This window comes from Gopherus flavomarginatus, chromosome 3 (genome assembly GCF_025201925.1).
Source record: "Gopherus flavomarginatus isolate rGopFla2 chromosome 3, rGopFla2.mat.asm, whole genome shotgun sequence".
NCBI classification, from domain to species: Eukaryota; Metazoa; Chordata; order Testudines; family Testudinidae; genus Gopherus; species Gopherus flavomarginatus.
The window spans coordinates 264,821,803-264,843,659 of record NC_066619.1 but is presented as its reverse complement, the minus strand read 5'-3'; the positions used below and the strand labels follow the sequence as shown (position 1 = coordinate 264,843,659).

At 41.8% G+C, this 21,857-nt stretch overlaps 1 pseudogene; it reads left to right on the top strand.

Annotated features, from left to right (window-relative positions):
• The first annotated feature begins 5,389 nt into the window (after window positions 1-5,389).
• LOC127048540 (uncharacterized) lies at window positions 5,390-5,443 on the top strand (annotated as a pseudogene).
• Window positions 5,444-21,857: the final 16,414 nt, after the last annotated feature.

Sequence of the window (21,857 nt, the reverse complement as noted above, 5' to 3'; positions counted from 1 at the left end):
CATGGATGATGTTAGACAATATCTATTAGAGATAAACATTTTTCAATCAGGAGACCTGGATAACTTGCACCCAAGGGTCCTTAAAGAGTTGGCTGTGGACATCTGTCTTGATTATGTTAATTGTTAATAAGTCTTGGAATACCAGGGAAATCCCAGAAGACTAGAAGAATGCTAATGTTGTGCCAATATTCAAAATGGCCAAGCAGAATAGCCAAGCAGACGAGTTAATCTGACATCAGTCATGGACAGAATAATGGAAAGCTGATATGGAATTCTGTTAATGAAGAATTAAAGGTAGGAATATAATTAATGCCAGTCTACTTGGTTTGTGGAAAACAGCTCTTGACAAACAAACCTGATTTCATTCTTTGAGATGACAAGTTTGGCTGATAAAGATAACTGCATAGATGTAACTGACTTTTGCAAGGCATTTGATTTAGTATGGCAAGTCATTCTGATTTTTTTAAAATAGCACTACACAATACCAGTGGAGCTAACTGATGGATCTCAAGAAGGTAGTTGTCAATGGGAATCATCAGATGAGGATGTTTCTAGTGGGATTACACAGGGATTGGTTACTAGGCCCAATTCTATCCAACATTTTCATCAGTGATCTGGAAGTAAATATAAAAATACTGCTGATAAAATCTGAGGATGGCAGAGTGCTAAATAAATGATGAAGACAGGGCAATCAGAGTGATCTTGACCACTTGGTAACTTGGGTCCATTCAAACCTCTAGGAACAATGAAAGCAGGCTGTATCTGCTATACTAGAATGGGACCTAAATCCTGGAGAGCAGTGACTCTGAAAATGATCTAGGAGTCATAGTGAACAAGCAATTGAACATGAGCTGCCAGTGCAATTCTGCAGCAAAAAGGGCCAATGTGATCTTCATGTGTATAAACAAGGAAGCAGTGAGTAGGGTAGAGAGGTGATTTTTCCTCCGTAGATGGGGTTGTAGAGACCAATAGTGGAATACTATGTACAGTTTTGGTGTCCACATTTTATAAAAGGTGATGAAAAATCAGAGAAGATGCAGAAAAGATAAAAAAAAATGATTTGAGAGCTCACTCCATTTAGTTTATCAAAAATAAGATTGAGAGGAGATGCAGTTACAGTGTATTGGTATCTTCACAGGGAGAGAATACTAGGCACTGAAAGGCAATTTAATGTAGCAGAAAAATGCATAACAAGAACCAGTGATTCCAGCCTCACTCCTGCAACTGATGTTACTAGAGGCCATGATATTTTGAAAATATAAAATGCTATATAATGCTAAGTATCCTGAAAAGATCAAGGCTTATGTGTCTCAGATTGGACATCCACAATTAGTGGGCACTTTTGACCTTAATCCGTCTATGTTTCATTATCTCCTTTTTTAGGGATAAGGAACTAAAATTCCCTCACCTCACAGAGGGATTGTGAAGGTAAGTTAATGTTTGTGAAGCACTCAGATATTATAGTGATGAGTGCCACAGAAAAGTCCTTGAGGAAGTTATTTCTGCCTTCAGAGCAGGGTTTGAACAGTGCAGTGAATAAGGCCTACAGCCACATGTTGAACAATGAGGAGAAAACAAGATATTGAATAGCTGCTTATTAAATGATCCCTGACTATATTGTGTGCTGACTGAAGCAGCGGTCCTATGGAAAAAATATGTGATCATGTAATTAAAGACATAATGCAGAGGGGAGCCAAATGAAGATTGCAAAGAAAACCTTAATTCTGGCACTTCCGAACTTTTGAGTCCTTGACTTTGCAGTTTAAATGTTCTTATGTTTTTCAATTTGAGATATGGATGAGTGTCTCAAAAAGGCTAAGATAATATGAACTCATTTATAATAATAACATTTGTAGGGCTGTCAAGCGATTACAAAAATTAATTGCGATTAATTGCATGATTAAAAAATTAATCGTGATTAATCACATGATTAATTGTGCTGTTAAACAATAATAAAATACCATTTATTTATATATTTTTGGATGTTTTCTAAATTCTGAAATATATTGATTTCAATTACAACATAGACTACAAAGTGTACAGTGTCCACATAATATTTATTTTTATTACAAATATTTGCACTGTAAAAATAAAAGAAATAATAGTATTTTTCAATTCATTTAATACAAGTACTGTAGTACAATCTCTTTATCATGAAAGTTGAACATATAAATGAAGAATTATGTACCAAAAATAACTGCATTCAAAAATAAAACAATGTAAAACTTTAGAACCTACAAGTCCACTTGGTCCTACTTCAGCCAATCACTCAGACAAACAAGTTTGGTTACAATTTGCAGGCGATAATGCTGCCTGCTTCTTGTTCACAATGTCACCTGAAAGTCAGAACAGGCGTTCGCCTGGCAGTGTTGTAGCTCGCATCGCAAGATATTTATGTGCCAGATGCACTAAAGATTCATATCTCCTTTCATACTTCAACCACCATTCCAAAGAACATGTGTCCATGCTGATGATAGGTTCGGCTCGATAACGATCCAAAGAAGAGTGGACCGATGCATGTTCATTTTCATCATCTGAGTCAGATGCCACCAGCAGAAGGTTGATTTTCTTTTTCAGAAGTTCGGGTTCTGTAGTTTCCACATCGGAATGTTGCTCTTTTAAGACTTCTGAAAGCATGCTCCACACCTCGTCCCTCTCAGATTTTGGATGGCACTTCAGATTCTTAAAACTTGGATTGAGTGCTGTAGCTATTTTTAGAAATCTCACATTGGTACCTTCTTTGCATTTTGTCAAATCTGCTGTGAAAATGTTATTAAAATGTGCTGGGTCATCATCCGAGTCTGCTATAACATAAAATATATGGCAGAATGCGGGTAAAACAGAATAGGAGACATACAATTCTCCCCCAAGGAGTTCAGTCACAAATTTAATTAACACATTTTTTTTTTTAACGAGCTTCATCAACATGGAAGCATATCTTCTGGGATGGTGGCTGAAGCATGAAGGGCATATGAAGGTTTAGCATATCTGGCACTTTTGTGATTAATTTTTTAAATTGCAATTCATTTTTTTGAGTTAATCACGTGAGTTAACTGTGATTAATTGACAGCCCTAAAAATTTTGCTTTATAAGATATTCAGGGCACAGGATCTATTTTTACACTTTTGGGGGATGTCCATTTTGTTAAAACCTCTGCAAATGTCCCAAACGTATTATCTCACTTTTGACACATTTTGTCACCTGAACTAGAATACTGGATCCACACCCCACCCACTCTCCCACTATTTACTTGGAGTTTGAATTGTGTCTCTGCTTAGGATCTCAGGCCCAACTCCATAAGGGGCCTGAAGTAAAATTTTGGTAAAGTTTGGGTTTGGATTGTAATCTTTAAGCCAGTATTGTAGCTCAGAAACATTTTTTACTTTAATCACTGCATTTCCATAACATGTAATTTTATTGACCTTAATGGCAGTCATTAAGAAGCTCCTTTGTAACTTTTTTAATACATTAAAATGTTCAGTTTTTTAATATGTTCACGGAAGCACTGCACTTTCCCAAGGCTCCTAATTTTACCTTAGTTTACTATTAAAAGATGTCTAGTCTTTTTTTGCACCAAGGATGATGGGACTTGCTAAAAAAATCTTCTTTATGCATGTTGGAAAACAATCTACTTCCAATTATAGCCCATTTTGCTACAGAATCCAAGTCAGAGCAAAATTTGATCCCATACACCCCTATTGTGTTTTCAAATATATGGCACCACTCCCATTATTTTACAGAGGAATTCAACCTGTGTATCTGAGCCTCTGAGGAGTTGCACATGAAGTCAAATTCATTTCTGGAGTAACTCCATTTAAATTTGGCTCTGTCAGCATCATAATTCGCTGAATAATCTATATGTTAGTTAACCTTCAGTGTTCCACATAATAAGCAAGTAAGCATTTTATCCCTGTTTTACAGAGGGCGAGACAGACAGCTCAGTGTCAGAACCAGTATTAGAAGGAGCCCCTTCAGAAAAGGGGTATCTCCTCATCCCTGAATCCTAAGGACAACTTTATACATCTCAGGCATATTGTGTGCCAAAATGTTGCTAGTAGAAATTTTACATCCTGAATTTCCTTTACCGAAGTGTGCTATTTTTCTGGAGTATTCTGCAGGGGGAAAAAAGAAACCAACATCTTATGGTATCACTGCAATCTAAGCCATGGCAATGCAGGCAGATATTTGATTGTTTCAGGCATAATGTAGCTAGAATGTGTCCTTGCAATATCAGCTCCATAGAAAAAGGGATTAAATAATGAAAGTGGAAACAAAGGCTGCCCGGGGTTGGGGGAGGGGGCAAGTGGGACAATTTGCCCCAGGCCCTGCAGGGCTCCCCACGAGAATATAGTATTCTATAGTACTGCAACTTTTTTTTATGGAAGGGGCCCCCAAAATTGCTTTGCCCCAGGACCCCTGAATCATCTGGGCAGCTCTGGTGGAAACACAATCAGTTAAGAAGAATATAGAGGACAAAACTGAAACTCTAGGTGTCAAGGATAATGAAATACAGTGGCCCTATCTGAAAACTCACCATTCTAGTTTGCTCCCCCACACTCTCCCCAATCTCCGCCTATGTTGAAAGGCAAAGCCTTACAAGAATATACAGGAACAATATTTCTACTCAGCTGCCCTCCCCAACAAACCAGTGCACTAAAGTAATTACCCTAGTAAATGAGCATTTGAGTCAGCAGTGAAAGATCCGTTGCAAACAACAGTAGAGCAAATGGGAATCGGAAAATTAAAATTTTGGGCTCAGCAGACTTTATCAGTAGCATTCACTTCCTGTTCTCGCTCACTTCTAGCACATCCAGTTTCCTTTTGATTTAAATTCCCCTGTCAGTGTAATTAATTTAATGCAGCAATGTGTTGGGTCACACACCTGGATTCTGTTTGCATTTGGAGGACTGCACACTGCCAGCCTTCCTCCTACAGTACTACCTGAAGCATACACATAACTCTACCATTAACTTAATTTTTAAGTAAGTGCATGAAAATTATATATTGTTTCTATTTATTTAAACATGATACGCATCCCTCCTAAACAATTTTCTCAATAACTCCCAGACCTCCATCCCATGAAGGAGCCTGCAGGGAAGACCTAGTGAGGCTGAAAAACTATACTCTGAAATGTTCACCTCATGGGGTTCTCTGCAAGTCATCTCCCAAAGGAGGATGAGTTTAGAAAGCTGTAGCATGGGAAGGAAGTGAGTTCTCCAAACCTTGCATACAAGATTGGGTACCCTCTAGATCCATGGAGGTAGCAGCTCCTGTCTCTGCTTTGGGCTGCTCCACCCACACCTGCCTGCTGCCCCAGCCAGAATGATTCCTTCAAGAGCCATAGTATTATTGGCTAGATCAACAGGTGTGGTTCAGAAGCAGTTTGGTTTCTCTTCAGAGTGTATAAATCTTTTGCCTTTTACTAAAGATTTCCATGGAGAGGCCTCAGATTTCTGTAGGGGATGATGCTGTGGAATCACTGCATCCAGTCTCCTGTTCCTACCACTCCCACGCAGCCCCACCCAAAACCTTCTGAAGTTCCAGAGGATTGGCAAGCCAAATATGGAAGACAGTGAGGCTGGCAGAGATAGCACATCCCACTGCTTCTTAAGGGCAAGGGGAAATCAGTTTAGAGGAGTATCAGAGGGGTGCCTGCTTCATCTCATGCCTGCTTAGACTCTACTGTTGGTTGCCTTACACAGGCATGTGGTTTCCCTGCAAAGCACTTGGGTGCCAATAGCACTGTTCCCCTACTCCTTGGGCCAGATTCTCTCCTGCAGTCCAGCACTGCCTGGAATATGGAGGGGGAAGGCTCACGGAGCCTGAGGGCTGGCTTGTGCTGATGTAGAGTAGTTTAAGGCTTTAGATAGAGATACCCCTAGAGTCACATGGCCAGTGGAGGGTAGGGGTAGCAGAGCTCTGATCTGCCACACCTCCTCCCCATCCCCAGTATGCTCCCTCTGTCCCTCCCACACCATGCTCCCCTATGCCAAGGGTGGCGGTTGGCTGGCTGACTCAGGAGCTGTCTTTACTAGTTTTATGCCAATGGGAGCTCCCTTATGCAAGCAATACCCTGACAGCCACTAATGGTCAGATTCCAGGCCATTTGCATCACCTGAGCAGTGCAAAGGGACCAAATCTCAGTAGAGAATGTAGCCTTGTGTGCACCCCAGGCGCTCATATATGTCAAACATTTGCTCAAGCAGATGGCAAAATTCAGAAAAATCAATGTGCTTGCGTGGGAAAACAGTCAGCAAAGTGCTGCTTGAGATTCTTTTCAATTCATCTGATCCAAGAAAGAAAGATTCAGAAGGACGGTGACTGCTGAACTAACAGATTTTATTGACACAGGGACTAATGAGAAAGCTATTGCATTCTGCATAGTCTTATTAAAGGCTCACTGGAGTCTAGCTCGGAGGAGATTTTGCCTCATAAGAGAGAAGGGTCTGAGTAGAATAGGCAGCACAGTAGGAAAGGCAACAGCAGTTAACATTGCAAGGAAAATAATGTTAATATCTGGCAAAGAACAAGATGACTGAGTGTCGCTGCTTATACTGCTAATTGTCTTCACAGATACGATGCATTGTGGAAAACAGCAAAGAAACATTTACCATAATCTAATTTCCTCTCGGTCACAATAAAATGATCAACTTGATAAAAGTAAGTGGGACATTTATCTTGTTTCCTTACAAGCGGACATGTGAACTTTCCTTTCCTGCCAATTTGTATTGGTCTCATTCACTTCATGTTTCCCGCTAATAATACTGTAATAAAATCTGACGTACAATTTGCTGAAATAATTTTCTTCATCGTACTACATCTGACCTCAACAGTACTTTAAGATGTACTGCAAAGAGTGATTTAAAACAATCCCTGTTCTGCTGCTATGTGGGTGTAATGCTCTATTTAAATATCCTCTTTGTTTGTTTTAAAAGCTAACCTACAAAACCTCTGTGTTTGAGAAATTTTGGAATGCAAACCACTAGGGAACTAAAACAGCATATGGCCTGAAGTGTATACTACACGACAAATTGTATTGAACTAGGGATGCATTTCGTTCCTGTGTTTTTTAAAAGAAAATTTTTAAATTTTCAGAAAAAACTGAAGCCCATTGATACTAAAACTGATTAAAGCAGAGAAAGAAAGCTTGCACAACATACTCCTATCTAACCTGTAATGCCTCAGAACACCTACGTTTTCATTTTAGCTGCCTTATACAGGTTGTAATTCCATCATATTTTCTTTAAAAAATGATCTAATCAAGACTGTGGGCTTTGTTGCAGAGCAATGGGTTCCATCTACATTACATAATACATTGTTTTCTATCTTCAGTTTTGAGAAAAGCTGGAACAACTGTGGGGGCCAGATCCCCCAGTCCAGGACCTGAGGTCAGGGAGCAAAGGAGGCTCTGAGCTATCTTCATGCCCCACTAATCCCAGAGGCTCCCAGAGCTCTATTGAAATTAGAGCAGTCCCAGAGCTGCTCTAAATTACATCGCATAATGGCCTCGAGGCCATTTTGCCAGTTGGACGTACACAGATCACAGAACACTCCAGACACACCGGCTCCCTCCCTGACTATCACCACATCATGATACTTAAGACAGCTTAACACAACCCAGAGATTCTCTTATACTAGGGGAATGTTCAGACAGATGAATGTTCCTGGGGGACACATTCATTTGTCGGAAAAGGTGCTGAGGATTCTAGCATGAACAAAATCCATTCCTGGCCTCTGAGCAGAAACTGTCAAAGTTAGCTTTCCGTCTGTCTGTTTCCATCATTGCTATTTATGAAGGGAACACATTTTCTCTAATTTTGAACCCACTTGAACAGCACAGGTTCAGTTAATCAGTTCTAGAATTATTGACTTACTTGGAAAGACAAAAAATATGCACCTCCTAGTCTGACCTAACTCTAAATAAAAGAAGGGTGACTGCATTTTTGGGAGCAGGCTAAAGTTTATCTACAGAGGGCTAACTACTCACTGCAAGGGAGTGTGGAAAGGGCACAGACAAGGAGATAAAGATAAAGGATATTTGAGGTTTGATGCAATGCCTGCTGACATGAATGAGAATCTTTCCACTGACTTAAATGGGCGTTAGGTCAGGCCCTACTGCACCTCCCCCTCACAGTTTCGCTTTCCTCCAATTGTTCATACTCTCTATAACAATAACACACAAAATATTTTCATGAATAAAAACAAACAGGTAATTTATGGTCTTCTAAATGTTTTCTTACACTAACTCCCTGCTTTCCTCACCAGGACTCTGCAGCCTGTTTGGGAAGTTGTGCTGGAGTGGGCAAAGCAAGAGTCCCATTTCTCTGTTCATTATCTGTCCCTGCCATGATGAAGAGGCTGAATGTTTTTACTGACCCATTCTGCAGCAGTGTAATCAATCAGCATGTTTAGTTCTGGGTGTATCCCTGCATGTACCTGTAGCACTGAAGAGCTCCTGCCAAGATTTCCCCGAGAACTCAATGACAGAAAAATATCCTCTGTAATTATCTTGGTTAACTCCCTGTGATATAAATTTATGCCTGAGGTTCCTAAGCTAAATGAAGAAAAGAAAAAGCAGTTGTTCCTTTCTGAATGTAACCAAAGGATAATTACAGTCCCGAGGAAAACTTTAATAATTCTACAAAAAAGCAGAAGAAAATGTGGAAACTAAAATCTATCAATAGGGTCTCCTGTGTAGGAAAAAACACCAGCTACACAGAAACCCTCCCTCTCCACTGCCCCACATCAAAATATGGAAATGCACAGAAAATCTGTGCAGTCTAAGAGCTAGTCAGAGCTCTGGGTGGCACTGATTTATATAGAAGACCAATATTTTCCTTCGTAACCTTTATTGTCATCTCAAAAGATCCTAACATTTTCACCACCAAAGGAATACCTTGGATTTTCCTCCCGGCTAATCCCGCCCCTAGTTTCTAGTCGTCATTTGAAATAAAACTAATGTCTCTAAAACTTCATTATGTCAGGAATAATAATATATCCCCCACATAGAGTGAATCCAGATAACAGCACAACTCAAAAACTGCCTTCTAGGCGGACTCTCTATTTCCCTCTAGTCTATTCTATTTCATTTTAACACTTGCAGCGCCACGTCCTTGGCCAAAAGCCATGGAGATTTATTATTATTTTAAAATAGGTACAGCACTTCCCCATGGCTCCTAAAACAGCCTAATTGGCACGTTTGCAGCAGCAGCTACACAACCCTTGAGGCCCTAAACTGAACTTTCAAGAACAAAGGAAGTAACTAGGTTCACCGGGGGATGGTGACGTAAGCCCAGAGGTAAGTGGGATATCGGGAGGAAACACGAGGAGGAGGGTACAAGATGGGAAGCCTCCTGATTCATACTGAGAAAGTAGGGCAATTGGCTAGTTATCTTAGGTGCATGTATATGAACACAAGAAGTCTGGGAAACAAGCAGGAAGAATTGGAAGTCCTGGCACAGTCAAGGAACTATGATGTGATTGAAATAACAGAAATTTGGTGGGGCAGTTCACATGACTGGAGCACTGTCATGGATGGGTATAAACTGTTCAGGGAGAACAGGTACGGGAGGAAAGGTTCAGGAGTTGCATGTATATAGGAGAGCAGTATGATTGCTCAGAGCTCCAGTATGAAACTGGAAAAAAGCCTGTTGAGAGTCTTTGGGTTAAATTTAGAGGCAAGAGCAACAAGGGGGATGTTGTGGTGGGCATGTGCTATAGCCACCGGATCAGAAAGATGAGGAAGAGGAGGCTTTCTTTGGTCAACTAACTGAAGTTTCCAGATCACGGGCCCTGGTTCTAATGGGGGGACTTCACTCACCCTGACATCTGCTGGAAGAGCAATGCAGCAATGCACAGACAATCCAGCATGTTTTTGGAGAATGTTGGGGACAACTTCCTGGTACAAGTGCTGGAGGAACCAACTAAGGGTCATGCTTCTCCTGACTTGCTGCTTACAAACAGGTAAGAATTGGTAAGGGAAGTAGAAGTGGGTGGCAACGTAGGCAGCAATGACCATGAGATGGTTGAGTTCAGGATCCTGACAAAAGAAAGAAAGTAGAGTAGCAAAATACAGACCCTGCACTTCAGAAAAGCTGACTTAGACTCCCTCAGGGAACTGATGGGCATGATCCTCTGGGAGGCTAATATGAGGGGGAAACGAGTCCAGGAAAGTTGGTTGTATTTTAAAGATGTCTTATTGAGGGTGCAGGAACAAACGATCCTGATGTACAGAAAGAATAGCAAATATGGCAGGTGACCAGCTTGGCTTAACAGTGAAATCTTCGCTGAGCTTAAACTCAAAAAGGAAGCTTACAAGAAGTGGAAATTTGGACAGATGATGAGGGAGAAGTATACAAACATTACTAGATCATGCAGGGGTGTAATCAGAAAGGCCAAGGCACAAATGGAGTTGCAGTTAGCAGGGGATGTAAAGGGTAACAAGATGGGTTTCTACAGGAACGGAAAAGTGTGGGACCCTTACTGAATGGGGAAGGCAACCTAGTGACAGATGATATGGAAAAAGCTGAAGTACTCAATGCTTTTTTTGTCCCGGTCTTCACAGATAAGGTCAGCTCCCAGACTGCTGCATTGGGCAACACAGTATGGGGAGCAGATGAGCAACCCTCAGTGGTGAAAGAACAGGTTAAGGACTATTTAGAAAAGTTGGACATGCACAAGTCCGTAGGTCCGGATCAAATGCATCCAAAGGTGCTGAGGGAGTTGGCTGACATTATTGCAGAGCCATTGGCCATTATCTTTGAAAATTCGTGGCAACTGGGGGAGGTCCTGGAAAAAGGCAAATATAGTGCCTATATTTAAAAAAGGGAAGAAAGAGAACCTGGGGAACTACAGACCGGTCAACCTCACTTCATTCCCCGGCAAAATCATGGAGCAGGTCCTCCAGAAATCCATTTTGAAGCACTTGGAGGAAAGTAAGGTGATCAGGAACAGTCAACATGGATTCACCATGGGCAACTCTTGCTTGACCAACCTGATTGCCTTCTATGATGAGATAATTGGCTCTGTGGATATGGAGAAAGTAGTGGATGTGATATAGCTTGACTTTAGCAAAGCTTTGATATGGTCTCCCACAGTATTCTTGCCAGCAAGTTAAAGAAGTATGAATTGGATGAATGGATTATAAGGTGGATAGAAAGCTGGGTATAATGTCAGGCTCAACAGGTAGTGTTTAATGGCTCAATGTCTAGTTGGCAGCCTGTATCAAGTGGAGTGCCCCAGGGGTCGGTCCTGGGTTTTGTTCAACATCTTTATAATGATCTGGACGATGGGATGAATTGCACCCTCAGCAAGTTGACACTAAGCTGGGGAGAAAGGTTGATATGCCGGAAGGTAGGGATAGGGTCCAGAGTGACTTAGACAAATTGGATGATTGGGCCAGAAGAAATCTGATGAGGTTCAACAAGGAAAAGTTTAGAGTCCTACACTTAGGAAGGAAGAATCCTATTCACTGCTACAGGGTGGGGACCTACTGGCTAAGCAGTAGTTCTGCAGAAAAGGATCTGTGTATTACAGTGGACAAGACGTTGGATATGAGTCAGATGTGTGTCCTTGTTGCCAAGAAGGCCAACGGCATATTGGGCTGTATTAGTAGGAGCATTGCCAGCAGATCAAAGGAAGTGATTATTCCCCTCTATTTGACACTGGTGAGGCCACACCTGGAGTATTGTGTCCAGTTTCGGTCCCTCCCTCTACAGAAGGGATGTGGACAAATTGGAGAGAGTCCAGCGGAGAGCAATGAAAATGATTAGGGGGCTAGGGTACATGACTTTCAAGGAGAGGCTGAGGGAACTAGGGTTATTTAGTCTGCAGAAGAGAAAAGTGGTGGGGGGCGGGGCAGGGGTTGATAGCAGCCTTCAACTACCTGAAGGGGGTTCCAAAGAGGATGGAGCTAGGCTGTTCTCAGTGGCAGCAGATGACAGAACAAGAAGTAATGGTCTCAGCTTGCAATGGGGGAGGTCTAGGTTGGTGTGTCGGGGCAGCCCTGCCCCGCACTAGCCCTGGCTGTGTTAGATCAGTAGCACTGATGGCGGTAGTCCCACCCCATCCGTACTGGGCATGCTCCAAGTGCTCTGAGAGTATAAAAAGGAGGGAGCCCAGCTCAGTCTGGGCTGGTGGCCACAGGGGAAGAACCTGACCAGGAAGCTCCTGTGAAGGGCCAGCCACCGCCTGTGAAGGTGCTGGGGACAGAAGCCTCTCCAGGCCAACTGGAAGCTCTACTATGGGAGCAACCCCAGAAGGCAACTTACCCAGAGCCCCACAGAGAACCTAGGAACTCGTGGAAGACTCCAACTATCAAGCTGGGGTGGAGGGGCGGGGTGATGGACTGGTACCTTGCCCCCAGTAAGCCTCAGTGTGTTTCGGTAGGACCCCGCCCCTTCCCCCGCTGAGCTAGTGGCAAGGTCCTATGCCACGGTCAGGGCCATGGGCTGGGGCCCGGTGGAGTGGGAGGGATTCTGGCCACTAGGCTGTGCCGCCCCACAACTGGGGTGGTTCTATGGACTCTGGCCACTAGGTCGTGCCACCCTGCAACCAGAGGCACAGACACCCACAGTTGGATATTAGGAAACACTGTTTCACTAGGAGGGTGGTGAAGCACTGGAATGGGTTACCTAGGGAGGTGGTGGAATCCCCATCCTCAGAGGTTTTTAAGGCAAAGCTTGACAAAGCCCTGGTCAGGATGATTTAATTGTTGTTGGTCCTGCTTTGAGCAGGGGATTGGACTAGACGGCCTCCTGAGGTCTCTTCCAACCCTAATATTCCATGATTCTAAAGGGCAGATGGACAAGAATATCTCAAATCAGTCACAACCTAACAAACAGTGTCAATAGAAGCAACCACTCTAGATATAGTGGCAGCACTGTTTGAATAACTTCTACACAGGCCACTTCGGCTTGGATTAATATCTCCCAAAAGATTTTCCCATTATGCTCTGATGTAAACACAATCAACATATCTAGCTATTAGCATCTTCCCTGTGATTTGTCTAACTCTGATGCATGGAGCCCTTAAGGGCTGCATCATCTAATGGCAGCAGCACAGCAGGAGAAAGCTGTGGCAGTGATTCTGATGAAGTGGAGAGTACTGTGAGTGACTTTACAATAAGATAACTTTCCAATCAGAGCCAGCCTGAAGGCACCACTTGTACTACTGTGGTATGCTATGTACTGGCTCCTGCCCTTAGGCAATGGAGGGAGGGGAAGATAAGAACTATATTTGGTCTTTAATCCTTCCATTGCAAAACTTCTATTACATTTCCAAGGGAAGAGGATCAAGTCCTACAAGTACGTAATTTGACAACAATTGTGTTGGGAATTTCTGCTCGCAACCAGAAAGAGACCCATCCCAGATTAGTCCAGCAATTAGGACACTCACCTGGAATGTCCCTGCTCCACAGACTTGAACCTGGGTTTCCCATAACCCAAGTGAGTGCCATGTAAATAACTTTTAAAACCATAAAATTTTTCACAAAACAGGATTGTTGTTTTCTGGCTAGCTCCAGTCTATCTATCATATGTATACACACAAACTATGAAACAGAACATTTTTATATTCATTGTATCAATTGACCAAAATGAGGATTTTATGCCTAAAAGCCTATATTTGGGTCACTTATTTTGCTCAGCACTCAATGTCTCAGATGGGGTAGAAACACTTGGTAAATAAATATTTATTATAATTAAAAATAGTGGAGCAACATTGCCTTTCCACTCTAGCTGGCTAAGAGTTTTCAGCAACTAAACCACTTGCTGGCTAGCTGGCAAGTAGCTAATCATAGCGTACTCTTAACAAAGATGTTTTGTACTCCAAAGTGTACCTCCTTCTGCTCAGCAGACCCCTTATTTGTCCTATCCTTTGTTTTCCAAGTCACCAACATAATGCTCCCAGATAGCAGCTCTCATGCTGAGTTAGCCTCAGTCTTGTCATGGACAGAATATCGCTGTAGGTTTACCAAGACTCAAGGATATTTCAAGGCTATCCTAGGTTACTAATCCTCAAAGTAATGGCTGGTTGCAGAGAAGTCTTCGACATGTGGCCCCACTGCCAGTACCTAACAGCAGGGGAAAGATGGATGGGGAAAAGAAAGAAAATGGTATTTATAAGATTTAACTTTGCCTCTTTAACATCCTCTCCTCTCTTTGCATGAGTATGTTCCTAGTTTGGTCTTGATTGCTTACATTTGCAATCTAGGCTATACCATGGCCTTCCTGGAATTGTTTTGAAGATGCTCTTGCTATTTGTTGGCTTTCTAGGCATATATTCATGGTAAAATGCCTGTTTGGCATGGATCAGTTTCCTTTATTTTTAATAGGAGAAAATCCACTTGGTATTCACTTGCTGTCTCTGCCCATTGTCACAAGATAGAACATCTTTTGGCACTGATCAACTTGCTGTGTAGGCAAAGTGTCCACTTGGCATTAGAAGCTTTTTATTTATATTAAGTAGCAGTCCTTTCCATGTGGAATGCCATCTAGTGGCCAAGTTTAAGAGTCACATATAAACGATACAATACATGCATTAAGTTCCAGTAATTTATTGTATGGTGATAGCATTTCAGAGTCTTATATTGTATAGACTGGATGTATAAGCTTTTGATTTAAATAGGCATTAACAATAGCAACCTGCAATCTAAGGCCAAAACCCAGATGTGAAGAAATCCACACACGCTTCTTGCATCTGTGGGGAGTGGGAAAACTTGTAGCATTCATCTATATTACTAGCCTTTCTACTTGCTAATCTGCAAAGAAGTTTTATGGACACCAGACTAGACAATCTCCAGGGAGGAGCACTTAAGATAATGCAGGATCAGATTCAGAACTGTTTTACTCCACCTTTGCTTGGTGAAACACTGTTGATTTCAAGGAACTTGTATTGGTATAAAACTGGAGTAACAGTGAGGAATCAGGCCCACCAAATAGATTCTATTGTTTTAAGATTAGAAACTTTTCTTGAATATTCAGGACTTGAAACTTTGCCCCAAACCCAACAGTACCTCAGAAACACATTTACTATCCAAGAGGCAATTTATCTTTTCCCTCCTCCGCTAGCGTTGTCCAGGAGCAGTGCCCTGATGATGCTAACTTATAGGTGTTAAGAAGTGGATGTGGGGCAACATTGGTATTCTTGCCAAGGGCCCAAGTCTCTAGTCACAAGAGATAGGTTAACTCTTATTAACTTCAGAGGAAGTTACTCATTTCCTGAAGCAGGAGAATAGGTCCCCTGGATTTTTCAGGTCTTCTCCCCTCTGCTGCTCTACACAGTTTTCCCAAGAAGCATCTAAACCTTCAGGAGTGACACTGACATTCTCAACAGCTTTCTCAGTCCCAGCGGTCACTAAGCTTCACCCTGTTGCTGCTTGGAGTCTTAAGAGTAACAGGATCGGCAGTGGCACAGAGTCAATTTGATTGTTCTGTGGCAGGTGTTTTGTGGCAAGGAGAGAAGAAATGCCCTTCTCTCTCCCATAACTTATCAGCAGTCAGCTACTAAGGAACCTTGACCATTAAAATTAATAGTCCCTGTGCCCTCACACTGCTGCTCTTCAGAACATTATTGGGCTGCTTCTCAGTTTTATTTGGTTACTCCTACTGTTGGCTATCACTTACCGGCCAAAGAGTTTTATTTACCCCTGGCAAGTGATTTTTTTCAAGCCATGTGTATAAATACCAAAATTTTCTATATAAGCTTGTTGAAACAGACTTTTCAGATTGATGCCTGCTTGCAACTTGCAATAAGTGACTCTCACTGTGTTGATCACATTGTATTATGTTACCTGGACAGTATAATATAATCTTACTGATGTAATCATCTTTGACATGGCAGAGCAAGGAGCTGCAAGTCCAGAAAATCTAAAATGATGTCATTTCCCCAAGAATGTTAGAAAAAAAAAATCTTTTTTTTCCTTAAGCCCCCAGGCTCAAAGCAAGAAACATCTGTTTTATGAAATAAAACTTAGTAAGTTCAGTCTATTTTTCATGAGATTTTACATGCATGAATTAGGGAATTAATGTGGTTTGAATTTTTATACTCTTTATATTTTTTCTGCTGACCAATCTCCATGGTCTTTATGCCCCCTCAGTTGCTTGGTAGAGGAAAAAGAAACATGTTCCTTATGCAGGAATAGGGGTCAAACCAGCCATATGGCGGAGAAAGTAGTTTCGAGTACTGCTCCTGCCCCTCTTCTGTGATTTTACAATTATTGCCCTACTTTTCAAAGGGCCATTAATTTCACCCAGCTCTGCTGATATAGTATTTTTCTTTGTGATCAGATCAGTAAACAAAAGCAGAAAGACCTTTCTATGTCTCCAAGACTACTAACCAATCAAAACGGAGGGTTTCATAAGGGCATTTTATAGTTTCCTTTTTAAATCCAGATTCTACAAAGGATACCATGTGTCTAGCTAGCTAATATATACATTTACCTGGAATGCCTAAGCTCCACGTAGCTCTTGCCAAGCTGTTCAATTAATGATAGCTCTGCTGTTAAATCAGTCTCACCAATTTCCCTCCTCTCCCCAGCCACGAGCAGTTCTGTTGTGTATAATTCAAAAGGAACCACTGGTAGCTAGCTCTTACTTTAAGTATATTAAGGCTAGACTGTGCACTCCTTTTACTCTGCTGAGCTGAGAAGTGAGGCCCCCAACACTACCTTCTGTTCAACTTATCTAGTTCTGGGGTCCTGGTGTGATGCTTTCCAGATGTAATCTCTGCACCTCATTCTGCCCCAGTGATATCAGTCAGAGCTTTACCATTGATTTCAAGCCACACCCTTTCAGGGGAAGAGCTGCAGTAATTTACTTCTCACCTGGAGCAAGAGGAGAATTGTGGCTGTGAATTACAGTTTCTTCCTGAGGCAACAAAATTACACGCTGAGCCTAAAGGGTCAATCTAGTCGTCAGGTTTTTAAGCACAAATATAGCCTGCACAGGAGTGAATACAAGTGCTGACTCTTACTCTGTATAAAATCTGATCTGTGCTGGGCATTCTATTTTCTTTGTTTACTGAAGGGAAATGTCCGAGACTTGGGTTCTCAGATTAAGAAAGTATATTTCCCATCAAGGAGCAATACAAAGAACTATTACGTGCAAAGTCTAGTCTACTGTTATTATTTTTATTGATTTTCCATCTGCCAGACCTTAGTAGAGCTGCATTTAAAAATCACTCTTTAAGGGAGGTTAAAGATAAAGTTGAGGATTGGATGAAATTGCTAAGAAAAAGGATTTCTTCTATAAAGTAACCTTAGAGTAACCCACTGAACTAAAATATCTATTGTCAAGGTCTTTTTCCCCCAGTCTGAACTTTAGCATCCAAAAGTGGGGACCTGCATGAACCCTTCTAAGCTTAATTCCTAGCTTAGATCTGATAGCGCTGCCACCAGCCAAAATATAGTGTTTGGCACACTTTCTGTTCCCCCAAAACCTTCCCTGGGGAACCCAAGACCCAAACTCCTTGGGTCTAAAAACCAGGAGAAATAAACCATCCCCCCTCCTTTCCCCCTCCCAGACTTTCCCCTCCCTGGGTTACCCTGAGAGGCTACACTGATCCAAACTCCTTGGATCTTAAAACAAAGCGGAATTAACCTTCCCCCTCCTCTCCTTTCCCCCCCACCAATCCCTGGTGAGTTCAGACCCAATCCCCTTGGGTCTTAAACAAGGAAAACAATCAGTCAAGTTCTTAAAAAAGAAAGCTTTTAATTAAAGAAAGAAAAAGTAAAAAATTATCTCTGTAAAATCAGGATGGAAAATGTTTACAGGGTATTCAGATTCATATAGCCTAGAGGGACTCCCTCCCCCCTAACCTGAGATTCAAAGTTACAGCAAACAGAGGTAAATATCCTTCCAGCAAAATACACATTCACAAGTTAAGAAAACAAACATAAGACTAAGCCGCCTTTTCTAGCTAGTACTTACTATTTTGAAACATAAGAGACTGTTTCAGAAAGACTGGAGAAACCTGGGGTGCACGTCTGGTTCCTCTTAGCCCCAAGAGCAAACAACGAACAAAACAACACAAACAAAGACTTCCCTCCACTGAGATTTGAAAGTATCTTGTCCCCCCATTGGTCCTCTGGTCAGGTGTGAGCCAGGTTCACTGAGCTTCTTAACCCTTTACAGGTAAAAGAGACATTAACCCTTAACCATCTGTTTATGACATGTATCCATCTATATAACTCCCTCTATGTACTACACACATCTGCCTACCTCCATTGGAGGGCTCCTGATGGAATCAATTCATTAATATATATAAAATGTTCTGATACTGTGGTGATGGGCAGGACAGAAAAGCCTGTAAAAAAAGTAAGTAATACATTGAAAAGGGTTTGAAACTGAAAAGGGTCAAATTCATCTCACCTTTGGCTCAATCTGGGCCTGATCATAAGCTCCTTCCAAGAGGTGCTGAGCGTCCTTAACTCCCCTTGAAGTGAATTAAAGTTGAGGGTGATTGTGACCTCACAGGATCAGACCCTATGTCAGCAGACCCAGGTGGAAGATTAGGTAAAAGGAGGAGCTGCCTTAAAACCCAATACTGAAGTTGATCTTGGATATATAACACATTATAAAAGAAATAAAAGCGCAATTTCTCTGCTTTTTATCTACTTTCCTCATATCCGTCTAATGTCCCTCATTAGTGCACACTACCACAAGGTGGGGAGACAATCTGACATTCTACAGGACACTAAGGGATAAAGAGATTGTTATGGGTTATTAAAAGTAAATTTGCATTTGATTGCAGGAGAGGGACATCAGATATCTCCCTTTCCCCGCATAGGGATGAACTGGAATTTACTCAGCATTAGCTCATGCAGAGGAAAGTGTTTTCAAGTAACCACAGAGCATGAGGTAAAGAGTCAGCCAAGCCACACAGTACACATAGCTTGACAATGCACAAAAACTGGATATATGACAAGGTTTCAGTGATGCAGCCCTCTGGCCAATGTACTAGTCCTCATATGGCACTCATGGTGATTTGAGTTTGAGATCCCTAAGATATAGGATACATCTACACTAGGCACTGTTCATGCATCCATGAGCTGGCTTGTCCCATAACCCCCCTATTGTCCACACACTTAAACCACAGAAGTACACGTCTCAAGATGAGTAGACGGTGAGTAAACTAGCATGCCTGAGATGCGAGGGTGATCAGTGAGGCAGCAAAATTTGAAGACGATACAAAATTACTCAAGATAGGTAATACCAAAAGCTGACTGCAAAGAATTACAAAGAGGTCTCACAAAACTGGGTGACCCAATGGCAGATAAGTGCAAAGTAATGCACACTGAAAAATATAATCCCAAATTAGCATAAAAAATTAGCAGTTACCACTCAAGAAAGATCTTGGGGTCATCGTGGATAGTTCTCTGTGAAAACACCTGTTCAATGTGCAGCAGTAGTCAAAAAAGCTAACACTGAATTTTAGGAACCATTAAGACAAGAATATCTCAAAATGCCTCTACATGAATCCATAAAATGCCCACACCTTGAATACTGCATGAAGCTCAAGTCACCCTGTCTCAATACATATTAGAATTGGAAAAGGTACAGAGAAGAGTAACTAAACTGAGGAGGGGTTTGGAACATCTTCCATATAAGGAGGGACTAAAAAGACTGGGATTGTTCCCCTTAGAAAAAAAGAGATGACTAAGGTGGGTTATGACAGAAAACTATAAAATCACGAATGCTGTGGAGAAAGTGAACAGGGAAGTGCTATTTACCCCTTCACATAACACAAGAACCAGATGTCACCCAATGAAATTAATAGGCAGCAGGTTTAAAACAAAACAAAAGGAAGTACTTCTTCGCACAACCACCATCAACCTGTGGAATTCATTTGCATGGGATGTTGTGAAGGCTAAAAGCATGACAGGGTTCAAGAGAGACAGGTAAGTTCAAGGACAATAGGTCTATCAGTGGCTATTAGCCAAGATGGTCAGGGATGCAACCCCATACCCAGATGTCCCTAAATCTCTGATTGTCAGAAGCTGGGACTGGACGAGAGGATGGATCTCTCAATAAAATTGCCCTGTTCTGTTCATTCCCTCTGAAGGTTCTGGCACTGACCACTTTCAGAAGACAGGATACTGGGCTTGATGGCTCATTGGCTGACCCATTATTGCCATTCTCATGATACTGTGTTATGCATTGCTCCATATTTGAACTGCAGTGCTGAAGTCATGGTATTATCAAATCTCATCCCCTTACCAGAACCCTCCAACTTCCCCCGCCCCAACAACAATCCAGCCCCTGCTCTGTTTCCCCTCAAGTGAGGCAGATCTAGAACTCTATGATTTTATTGATTTTTGATGAACCACAATTATGCATTTGGCTTCTAAAGCTATTTTGCAAACACTTTATAAAGGAAAAATCAGTGTGTTCAGGTATTTGTGTATTTTTCAGCCAGCCATCAGGCAACTATGGTCCTGGGGCCTTGTAGATGTGGTCTGGGCATTGGAAAAGTCCCAGTGTGGAAGGGAACAGAACACAGTTGTGGGAAACTAATGGTTGTCTAAGGAAAAGTTAGTTACCACAATTTTTTCTCTCTTGAAAGATTACAGTCTTTACAGTCTCTGTCCTCAGTGTCTGCCCTCTTCTTGCTCAGAACCATACTGCACAACCTGTGTGGAGAATGGAGGGAGAAGGGTCTGGTGGATGGATAAAAACATTGCAGTACCCTTTCCAGTTGCCTAAGACAACAGACTGTGTTGCTGAGCTGAGTCTTCAGGCAACCCAATAAAGTTTGCCTGGGAATTCGCATGGAGAAGAGAGCCCACAAAGCTTCTACTTTTCAGGTTTGTATGAGTAGTAAATACATCATCTAAGAAGGCTCTTGATACATTACAAGGTAGAAAATATGGATAGTGAGGGGAGTCAGGATTTGGTGCTGCAGGCACAGCATGCCAAAGTATTGGTGAGTGCAGTGGATGGGGAAATGAAGAACAACGAAGAAAGATGGCAGCATGTGTCCTCCAGAAGGAGGAGGAGGAGAACCAATATACCCCCAACACAACTGTTTTCAGGTTCCCTGCACAGGTACTACTGTTAAGAATGCTTAGAAAGAGTCATCTGAGGGAAGAGATCCTAAGGAGGGAGGGGTAGGAAGGGAAATGCGGCGCGCCCAGGGGAGTAGGCGGGGCCGGGGCTGGGTGGGGCGCAGGAAAATTTTTTTGCTTGGAGCAGCAAAAAACTTGGAGCCAGCCCTGACAATACCATATAACAAATATCAGCAGTGGGATATTCTTATATTCACATTCATAACAACCAGAATTTCAAGCATAACTTCATTTTCTTTCACAGTTGCTAGGATGCACAGAGGTGGAGATGCAAATTGCAGAATCATTGCTTTCATGCTGGAATTTATCTAATTCCCTCAGGGTAAAACAATTGTCACAGACATCAGCTAAATCCTCTCTCTCTAAAATTACCAACATCCACTGGGCTATTCACCCTCACCAGCCCTTGTATAAGATGCTTTGCCCTTTCCTCCTATTTTGTGTCAGCATCCCTAGTTTAAGTATTCAGTATCTTGCAGGGTTAAGGACCTTAATCAGGCTTAACAGATTATCAGTTTTAAGAAAATATCTATATTAGTAATATTGATATCTGGAAATTTTGATTGCAAGATTAGGATTAAGATTTAGAGGATGAATCCAGTCTGATTTCTATGGTGAAAGCTATATAACTGAACATTAAGTGTGATAAGAACAAAGAACCCTCCTTTATTTTATTTTGTATGAATTTAATTATTTACTTTATGGAATTCCATATGAATCATGGGCAAACACAACCAAAAGTCAAAGCTTAAAGAAAAGTGGAGCAATAATCATATACAATCTAAATCATAAA